Source organism: Budorcas taxicolor, chromosome 24 (assembly GCF_023091745.1).
Source record: "Budorcas taxicolor isolate Tak-1 chromosome 24, Takin1.1, whole genome shotgun sequence".
Classification (NCBI taxonomy): domain Eukaryota; kingdom Metazoa; phylum Chordata; class Mammalia; order Artiodactyla; family Bovidae; genus Budorcas; species Budorcas taxicolor.
Window position 1 is genome coordinate 1,912,606 of NC_068933.1, and position 10,865 is coordinate 1,923,470.

Consider the following 10,865-nt stretch of genomic DNA (forward strand, 5'->3'; position numbering starts at 1 on the left):
CAACTGTAACTGGGGAGCCAGGGCTTTGCTTCTGCATCACAGGGAGTCATTTCCCATATCTGGGGTCCTGGGCTGGTGCCTCACAGGGCTGGGTTCTGTGAACACGGTGTCCAGCAGGCGTAAGAGCTGCGTTAGGGCCGTGACTGTGACGTGACCAAGAAGGGGAGCTGGACCGCCTCTCCGTCCTCACGGGAGGCAGGAGGCCACGGAGGTCAGCCCAGCAGGCTCTCCTGTTCTTCTCCAGGGCCAGCTTCTCAGCGGCGCCGGGTTTCACAGCTTCCAAGGGCTTCCCTGGCCTCAGAGCAAGCCTGCCCCCAGATCCGGTTCAGCCCCATCCCTGTGACCCCCTCTCCACTGGGAAGGTGTCCGCAGTTCCGGCTCAGAGTGAAGGGATGAGATACGCGAGCTCTTAGGCATGTCCACTCTCAGCCTCGAGGGTACACGCTCCAGGATAAGTTAACGAAAGTGCAGAAAGCCGTGCCAGCCAGCGCCTGCACTGGGGCTCACCACCTCTAGATGGCACTCGGAGAGAGGGGACCGAACCACTGCACGCCCAGACCCGTCTTTCTGATGCAAACATGTTGCTCAATGAATGGAAGATTATTGAGGGCATTATGGTTGCCCCAGGGGCAAGGACAGGTCTGGCAAATTACTGTTTCCAGGAAATAGCAGGTCATTTTGAAGGCGATAATATAGCCTCTTAATCTTCACGTGATACATATTACAAGGAATGAAACATACCTTGTGAAAGGTTACAAGGCTCTTCTTACACCAGTGAAGCCATAAAAAAATACGATCTATCTATGCATTAAGTTTGGGGTATGGATTTCAAATATTCCGTGTTTCAAAGAAGCATGTCAAATGCAGCAGGCTCCCTCATTTTTCAAGGCAGTAAATTACAGCTTTGGAACTTTTCCCATTAAAGCCGCCGGCGCTGCAGGGCTGCGGGGCAGGAGTGGGACTGGAGGACACGGAGGAGCTTCGGGGTCTTCGGGCAGCCGTGCGCACCCAGCTGCCCTTGTCTGTCCTTGAGCATTTCTCAGTGGTTGTTCTGCCTCTTGATTTTTTAAAGGACTTTCTTACAATGGATGTTTGGGAGAGGAAGCTGCTGGTCGGCATGAACAGCCCCTATCGTCTTCAGTTTTATAGTGAATGACGTGGTTCTTTGGGAGGGGGCGTCTTTTTTTTATTGTAGTTGTCCCCTTGGATGTACAGTTAAAGAAATGGAACAAAAGTGTACATATAACCATCTCTTTTTTTGGCTTAAAGTAGTTGAAAATCCATAAACATCATTTACGCATAGGATTATGCTGGCATTTTACCACAGCTTATGATGGTATTTTTTAAACAAAAGGGACACACATACGAGGTACATTTAAGGGGGGTGTAAAAATGACGGGAAGATGCAGCGCCCACTCGGGGCAGCTCCGGGACGCGAAGCACACATCGCAGCCGCTCTCCTCTGTCCTGTTCATCACGCAGCCTCGACTCAGCCTTGCCCACCAGCCACACTTGCTGACGGGCTTTTGTTTCGTTCAAGATGACTGCTTCTCCAGTAACCAGACGTTGCTTCTTTAACTGCTTTTAATGCATTGCCCTAGAAAAGCCGGGGTGGGGAACACAGCTGAGGGGGCACAGGCGTTAGCCCCAGCTCTCTCAGAACCAGCTGCCCAGGACCCCTGGACAAGCCTCCATCCGCGTATGCCCAGTGCCCTCGATCTACAGGGACTGGACAAGCCTCCATCCACATGTGCCCCGTGCCCCCACTCTACAGGGACCCCGACAAGCCTCTATCCACGTGTGCCAAGTGCCTCACTCTACAGGGACCCTGGACAAGCCTCCATCCACGTGTGCCCAGTGCCCCCACTCTACAGGGACCCCGACAAGCCTCCATCTGCATGTACCCCATGCCCTTCCTCTACAGGGACCCCGACAAGCCTCCATCCACGTGTGCCAAGTGCCTCACTCTACAGGGACCCCGACAAGCCTCCATCTGCATGTACCCCGTGCCCTTCCTCTAGAGGGATCCCGACAAGACTCCATCCGCATGTGCCCTGTGCCCTCACTCTACAGGGACCCTGACAAGACTCCATCCACGTGTGCCCAGTGTCCTCACTCTACAGGGATCCCAACAAGCCTCCATCCATGTGTGCCCAGTGCCCCCACTCTACAGGGACCCCGACAAGCCTCCATCCATGTGTGCCCAGTGTCCTCACTCTACAGGGACCCCGATAAGCCTGCATCCGCGCGTGCCTGGTGCCCTCAACTACAGGGACCCCGACAAGCCTCCATCCATGTGTGCCCAGTGTCCTCACTGTACAGGGGCCCCGACAAGCCTGCATCCGCGTGTGGCTGGTGCCCTCAACTACAGGGACCCCGACAAGCCTCCATCTACATGTGCCGAGCACCCTCACTCTACAGGGGGACCCCAACAAGCCTCCATCCAAGGGTACCCAGTGCCCTCACTGTACAGTGTCCCCAACAAGCCTCCATCCGCCTGTGTCCAGTGCCCTCTTTCTACAGGGACCCCGACAAACCTCCATCCGCCTGTGCCCAGTGCCCTCACTCTACACGGATCCAACAAGCCTCCATCTGCATGTACCCCGTGCCCTTCCTCTACAGGGACCCTGACAAGCCTCCATCCGCCTGTGCCCAGTGCCCTCACTGTACAGGGACGCCCCAGAAGCCTCCATCTGCATGTGCCCAGTGTCCTCACTGTACAGAGTACCCCAAAAAGCCTCCATCCGTGTGTGTCCCATGTCCTCACTCTACAGGGGACCCCGACAAACCTCCATTCACATGTGCCCAGTACCCTCACTCTACAGGGACCCTAACAAGCCTCCATCCAAGGGTACCCAGTGCCCTCACTCTACAGGGACCCCGCAAGCCTCCATCCGCATGTACCCCGTGCCCTCACTGTACAGGTGACCCCAACAAGCCCTCATCCACGTGTGCCCAGTGCCCTTACTCTACAGGGACCCCGACAAGCCTCCATCCGTGTCTGCCCCATGCCCTTATTCTACAGGGACCCTGACAAGCCTCCATCCGCATGTGCCCAGTGCCCTCACTCTACAGGGGTCCCCAAGAAGCCTCCATCTGCGTGTGCCCAGTGCCCTCACTCTACAGGGACCCCGACAAGCCTCCATCCGCGTGTGCCAAGTGCCTCACTCTACAGGGACCCTGGACAAGCCTCCATCCACGTGTGCCCAGTGCCCCCACTCTACAGGGACCCCGACAAGCCTCCATCCACATGTGCCCAGTGTCTTCTTTCTACAGGGACCCCGACAAACCTCCATCTGTGTGTGCCCAGGGCCCTCACTCTACAGGGACCCCGACAAGCCTCCATCCACGTGTGCCCAGTGTCCTCACTCTACAGGGACCCCGACAAGCCTCCATCTGCATGTACCCCGTGCCCTCACTCTAGAGGGGACCCCGACAAGCCTCCATCCACATGTGCCCAGTGCCCTCACTCTACAGGGACCCTGGACAAGCCTCCATCTGCATGTACCCCGTGCCCTTCCTCTACAGGGATCCCGACAAGACTCCATCCATGTGTGCCCAGTGCCCCCACTCTACAGGGACCCCGACAAGACTCCATCCACGTGTGCCCAGTGTCCTCACTCTACAGGGACCCCGACAAGACTCCATCCACGTGTGCCCCGTGCCCCCACTCTACAGGGACCCCGACAAGACTCCATCCACGTGTGCCCCATGCCCTCACTCTACAGGGACCCCGACAAGACTCCATCCACGTGTGCCCAGTGTCCTCACTCTACAGGGGCCCGGACAAGCCTCCATCCACGTGTGCCCCATGCCCCCACTCTACAGGGACCCCGACAAGCCTCCATCCACGTGTGCCCAGTGTCCTCACTCTACAGGGGCCCGGACAAGCCTCCATCCACGTGTGCCCCGTGCCCCCACTCTACAGGGACCCGGACAAGCCTCCATTCACGTGTGCCAAGTGCCTCACTCTACAGGGACCCCGACAAGCCTCCATTCACGTGTGCCCCATGCCCCCACTCTACAGGGACCCCGACAAGCCTCCATCTGCATGTACCCCGTGCCCTTCCTCTACAGGGACCCCGACAAGCCTCCATCCACGTGTGCCAAGTGCCTCACTCTACAGGGACCCCGACAAGCCTCCATCCACGTGTGCCAAGTGCCTCACTCTACAGGGACCCTGGACAAACCTCCATCCACGTGTGCCCAGTGCCCATACTCTACAGGGACCCCGACAAGCCTCCATCCGTGTCTGCCCCATGCCCTTATTCTACAGGGACCCTGACAAGCCTCCATCCACATGTGCCCAGTGCCCTCACTCTACAGGGGTCCCCAAGAAGCCTCCATCTGCGTGTGCCCAGCGCCCTCACTCTACAGGGACCCCGACAAGTCTCCATCCGCGTGTGCCAAGTGCCCTTACTCTACAGGGACCCCAACAAGCCTTCATCTGTGTGTGCCCTGTGCCCTCACTCTACAGGGACCCCGACAAGCCTCCATTCACGTGTGCCCCATGCCCTCTCTGTAGAGGGAACCCCAACAAGCCTCTATCCGTGTGTGCCCACTGCCCTCACTCTACAGGGGCACCCCCTGTTCTCTATCTGAGTGCCATCCAGGTGCCCTAGGAATGCCCTGAGCAGCCAGCTCCTTGGCAGCCTCGGGCCCTGCCGTGGTGGCATCAGCTTCTGTCTCCTTCGTGAGATGTTCTGAAAGGCTCGGGTCTTTCAGTAGTTCCAAGGTTTCCTCCTTGGATCAGAGGTTTAGGATATCGGCGTTTGTACCTGTGGTTCTGATGGGGATCCAGTTGGAGCTCTCCACTGCTGCCCGCTGGGGCACTGGGGCCGGAACATGTGGGGGCCCGACTCCGGTGGGTCTGGGGACTCTGGGGGGCGGTCCCGCCTGGGAGGTCCATGCTTCGGGCTGTATCCTCAGGTCCTAACTGAACCACCAAGAGCATTTAAAGAAAGAGGTCAGCGCCTGGGGATGGACGGCGGCCAGGAGCCCAAAGGGTGAGAAACAGGGGAGCAGGGTCCCTGGCCTCGTCTGCAGCATCTAGAGGGTCAGCAGACGCTTATTAACCGCTGGAGGGTCAGAACCCTGGGGGCAGCAGGGTGAGAGGGGCCAGGGGCCAGGGGTGAACCCCGGCGCTGGGTGAGGAAGGGGCATGGTGTCTGGAGGGCCGGTCCCCACAGGCGGGCACTGCAGCAGGGCCGGTCCCCATGGGCACGCTCCAGGAGGACCATGCTCGCTGCTCTGGGCGGCCTGGAGCGTGCAGACGGCCACGCCCCTTCGGGACTCCAGTCAAGGCCGCCGTCTGGTGCTTTTCTAGATGCCTCAGCTCTTTCATGCAAGGTAAGAACACGCACAGGCACAGCAGTCCATGTGTTCTCTCCTAAAGATCAACAGAAGGAAAAAAATGATGGTCAGCCAGTTCCCCGGCTATGCCACTGCCACCCGCCTCCGCCTCACAGAAAGGACTAGTCCCGCCTGCACCCCAGGTCTCGCGCACTCCTTGCCACCCCTCTTCAGGACCTGGGGCCCTGCCGCTCAGTGGTCACTGCCTGTGCTTCCTGTTCACCACACATGTGCATCGAGCAAGAAAGCGGGGAGCTTTGTACTCTTTCCAGTACGAGTTCACCTCCTTGGCAGGAAGTTCCTGTGTTTGGTGTAACAGCCGGCTGTCCTGTGAGGCCTGGGAGCCCGGCCAGCCCACGAGCCCAGCTACGTTTCCCCCAGCTCCATCTCCAATGTGCCCAGCTCTGTCTCCCATGTACCCAGCTCAGTCTCCCCCAGCTCTGTCTCCCATGAGCCCAGCTATGTCTCCCCCAGCTCCATTTCCCACGTGCCCAGCTATGTCTCCCATGTACCCAGCTCTGTCTCCCATGCGCCAACTCAGTCTCCCCCAGCTTCATCTCCCACGTGCTCAGCTCCGTCTCCCCCAGCTCTGTCTCCCATGTGCCCAGCTCTGTCTCCCCCAGCTCCGTCTCCCACGCACCCAGCTCCGTCTCCCCCAGCTCCGTCTCCCCCAGCTCTGTCTCCCCCAGCTCCATCTCCCATGTGCCCAGCTCCGTCTCCCCCAGCTCTGTCTCCCCCAGCTCCATCTCCCACGTACCCAGCTCTGTCTCCCCCAGCTCCGTCTCCCACGCACCCAGCTCCGTCTCCCCCAGCTCCGTCTCCCCCAGCTCTGTCTCCCCCAGCTCCATCTCCCATGTGCCCAGCTCCGTCTCCCCCAGCTCTGTCTCCCCCAGCTCCATCTCCCACGTGCCCAGCTCTGTCTCCCCCAGCTCTGTCTCCCACGCCCCCAGCTCCGTCTCCCCCAGCTCCGTCTCCCACGCGCCCAGCTCTGTCTCCCACGTGACCAGCTCCATCTCTCCTAGCTCCTTGACTCCTGCCGCCGGGGCCTCATGTCCATTGAGAAACTGCAGTAAGAGCACGTCTGCGTGTTTGCAGGAGGAATTTTTTCTACATTATCCTTGTCTGCCATGTTTCTCAAATGGGTAGCCTCAGGGAGTATTTGTATAAAGCTGGCATGCAAAGACGTGTTTTAATTAAGTCCAAGCCTTAAAGGATGAGGCAGGGGATGTGGGCCCCACCCACACAGATTCTCATGTGGGATGCTGCATTTATGGCCGTCCAGTCAATCTTAGATTATGTTCTGGGCACAAACACGATTTCTTGTACTGCTGTCTGTGACGAGTGTTCTGTCTGGGACACAACTTGCAGGTGAGTGGTGGTTTCTGCAGGGAGATGCTGTCTTAATTTATCAAGCATCATGCTCTTTACCTAAATGATTTCATCTATTACTTGGTCTCCATTTGGTTACTTCTCTGTTGATGAATACCATCCTCGAAAGGCTCTTCTCTTCACTGAAGCTGTGATGGATTCCAGAGGAAGAATAATATCATTCTGTAAGGGGCAAATAGGGGGCCACCCAGGTGGCTCAGTGGTAAAGAATCTGCCTGTATTGCAGGGGACATACATTCCATCCCTGGTTCGGGAAGATCCCCTGGAAGAGAAAATGACAACCCACTCCAGTATTTTGCCTGGGAAATCCCAGAGACAGAGGAGCCTGGTGGGCCACAGTCCATGGGGTCACAAAAGAGCTGGACACAGGAAGGGCAGATATCATGCAGCGACCTGAACATCTCACATATGTAATCCCAGGTAGCTCAGTGGTGAAGAATCTGCCTGGTAAAGCAGGAGACATGAGAGATGTGGGTTCGATCCCTGGGCTGGGAAGATCCCTTGGAGAAGGAAACGGCAACACACTCCAGTACTGTAGCCTGGAGAATGCTGTGAACAGAGGAACCTGGTGAGCTACAGTCCATGTGATCACGGAGTTGGACACGACTTAGTGACCGAATACGCACACTACACTCCCTTTTCACGTCCTTTTGTGCCCTTATTTTAGTTCAGGCTCTTAATCCCTCCATCCAAGACTCTCCCTGGCTTCCTCCGTGGGTCTGTATCCTCCCACTTCCCTTACCTGGCTACCACCTGCGGCCCAATTCACCCTCTGAAAGCAAAGTGCTGACAAAGAGAAAGCTTCTGTTTTACTACTCGGCCATAAAAAGAATGAAATTTTGCCATTTGCAACAAAATGGATGAACTTGGAGTGTATTGCGCTATGTGAAATCAGTCAGAGAAAGACAGATACTGGATGATATCACTTATACATGGAATTTAAAATACACAACAAACTAGGAAACTCACAGATGTAGAGAACAGCCTAGCGGTCATCAGTGGGGAGAGGGCCAGGGGGAGGGGGTTAGAAGGTGGAGTCTGTTAGGTATAAAATAAGCTACAGGGATACACTGAACAACACAGAATATACTCGGTGTTTTGTAATAACTATAGATGGAGTATGGGCTGGCCAGGTGGCTCAGTGGTAAAGATTCTGCCTGCCATTGCAAGAGACTCAGGTTCAATCCCTGGGTTGGAGATCACTGGAGAAGGAAATGGCAACCCACTCCAGTGTTCTTGCCTGGAGAATCCCATGGACAGAGGAGCCTGGTGGGCTACAGTCCATGAGGCTGCAAAGAGCAACTTAACACACACACACACACACAATGAAGTATAACCTTTAAAAATTGTGAATCACTATGGTATACACACATAATTTATATAATATTTTACATCAACTATTCATCATTAAAGAAATGCAATGATACAAAAAAAGAAGAAAGCTTCTGTCTGAAAACCTTTAGGTGACTCCTTGTTGCCTGAAGATCCCCAGCCTGACTTTCATTGATAAAATCCGTCATTTAGACTGGTTTCCGGGAAGATGATTTTTCCACAGACCAGTGTTGGGAGGGATGGTCTGGGGATGACTCAAGCAGATTATCTCTATTGAGCACTTCATTCCTGCCCTCAACGCAAACTCACAAGTCCCTGGAAAGCGTCTTTAAGTTTTGTTCAGCGTTTCCTCCGGAGGCTTAGGCGGCAGACTGCTCTGCTGTGCAGCTGCTCTGCCCCACGTGTTTCTGCTACAGACACTCACACCGACATGCGCTCCCTGGACAGGTCTCCAGGCACACAAGCCACAGCCCGGCAGGTCCTCGCTGGGCTGGGAGGGACAGGTGGGTCCCTGGTCCCCTGAGCCTGATTCTCCAGGGCCTTAACTCAGGCTGTGTTTACCTGCAGCCAAAGTTTCCTCTCGACTAAAAAGACACAGTCATGTATACAACACAAGACAACGAAAGAAGCCAAGGAGGTGGAGCCTACAGACAGCGGCCCTTCCTAGGGAAGGGGTGCAGGTGTGATCGGCTCCGGGCTTCCCCGGTGGCTCAGCGGTGAGGACCCTGCCTGCAGAGTAGGAGCCACAGGGGACACAGGTTCGATCCCTGGCTGGGTCAGGAAGATCCCCTGGAGGAGGAAATGGCAACACACTCCAGGATTCTTGCCTGGAGAATCCCATGGACAGTGGAGCTTGGTGGGCTACAGTCCATGGGGTCGCAAAGAGTCAGACATGACTGAAGCAATTTAGCACGCAAGCACGCACACACGATCAGCTCTGGCCTGGATCCCACTTCTTAGCTACACGAGGGTCAGTGACACGTCCCCTGGCCGTGGGTTCCTGACTGTAAACCGGCTCTCGTGGGCATGGCGGCAGCTGGGAGAACTTCCTTGCTGACCCGAGGGGTTTCTGAGGCTTCCTCGCGGGACCAGCCTGCCCTGTAGCCTCCACCCGGTGCCGACAGGCTCCCTGTTCCCTAACCTCTCCTCTCAGACATGGACTGTGTGGCTCTGCTGCATAAATTTGGCTTCTTGAAGTTCTTTGTTCCTGACTTTAAGGGACTTTTAGCATCTTCACCCCGCTCCCCCTTCACCTGGCAGACCGCCTTGATTGTGTGTAACAACACCGGGAAACAACACGAGGAACAATCAGCCTCATCAGCTAGCAGTGGATACCTTCACATCATTTCTCGCATGCTCATGATCTTCTTTCTGAGATGCTGGATTTTCCCTAAGTAATGAGAGGTTTGTCAGGTATGGGTGGATGGAATACCCGAGAGGTGGGAAGGGTCAGTGGAAAAGGAGAAATTCTGGCATGGGCTGAATATTCAGGAAATGCTTTTAATGTATTTATTTACTTTTTAACATAAAGCAATGTAATATCATTTTAAGTTTGTAAACATTTAGAGAGGTGGAATTTACATGGTTTTTGGACCCGGTGCCGTTTCCTCTTCCCCAGGCTTCTCCATGGCTCAGGTGGTAAAGCATCAGCCTGCAACGCGGGAGACCTGGGTTCGACCCCTGGGTCGGGTAGATCCCCTGGAGAAGGAAATGGCAACCCACTCCAGTATTCTTGCCTGGAAAATTCCATGGATGGAGGAGCCTGGTAAGTTACCATCCAATGGGGTTGCAAAGAGTCAGACATGACTGAGCAATTTCACTTGCACTTGCAGTTTCCTCTTGAAAAGTAAGAAGTTGACAGGCAAAGGAAGTGATCTTAGATAAAACCAGAAACTTAAAATCAGCTATAACACTTCTCCCATCATTAAAAGTACACTTGAAAATGATGGCTTTACAGTAGGGCCTTGTTTATCCACTTTATATATATATATATATTTTTTTTTTTTTACTTTATAATATTGTATTGGTTTTCAATATCTTGTGATAAACCATAATGAAAAAGAATATGAAAAACAATGTATATATATGTATCACTGAGTCACTTTGCTGTACAGTAGAAATTAACACAATATTGTCAATCAACTATCCTTCAATAAAATAAATTTAAAAAAAAATGAAATGTTGGCTTGAGTGTAACATTGCTCTAGGAAGAATAACACAAGTGGAAGGGAGTTAATAAATTTTTACGCAACCTGCATCCAACTATGGGAAGTGGTCTTATTTCTGAAGGGGCAAGTTGCTTCCACGTGGTGAGGGTTTGGCTTTTCCCAGGCATAATGAAGCCGGAACCGGGCCACTTGCTGTCCGAGTTGACACCACGCCTCCTGCACAAACATGCCAGTGCCCCGTGCAGAGGCTCCCCCAGCAGCAAGTCCTCCTGGCTTCACCCCAGATTGGAGGGCTCATGGCTCCATCTCGGATGAGTCCTGGAGCGTCTCCTGGGTCGCACCTTTGGCGGGATGGCTGGAGATGGCCCTGCAGTGGGGCTGTAAGAGGTGGGTACCTTAGTTGTTCTGACTGGTGTGAGCAGCTGTTTCTCTCCTGTTGGAGTTGACCGTTTCTAGAGCCTTCTGAAGCACGGAGGTCAGCCTTCATCCTTTCTCTGTCTGGATGGCTGGTGGAGGGAGCGTCTTCCCAGTTTTCTGATTTCTGCTCTCATCCGCTGTTAACTCTTTCAAGTGCCAGGTGTTGACAGTTCAGCAGCAATCACTTCCTTGGTTTGTTTTCATCAC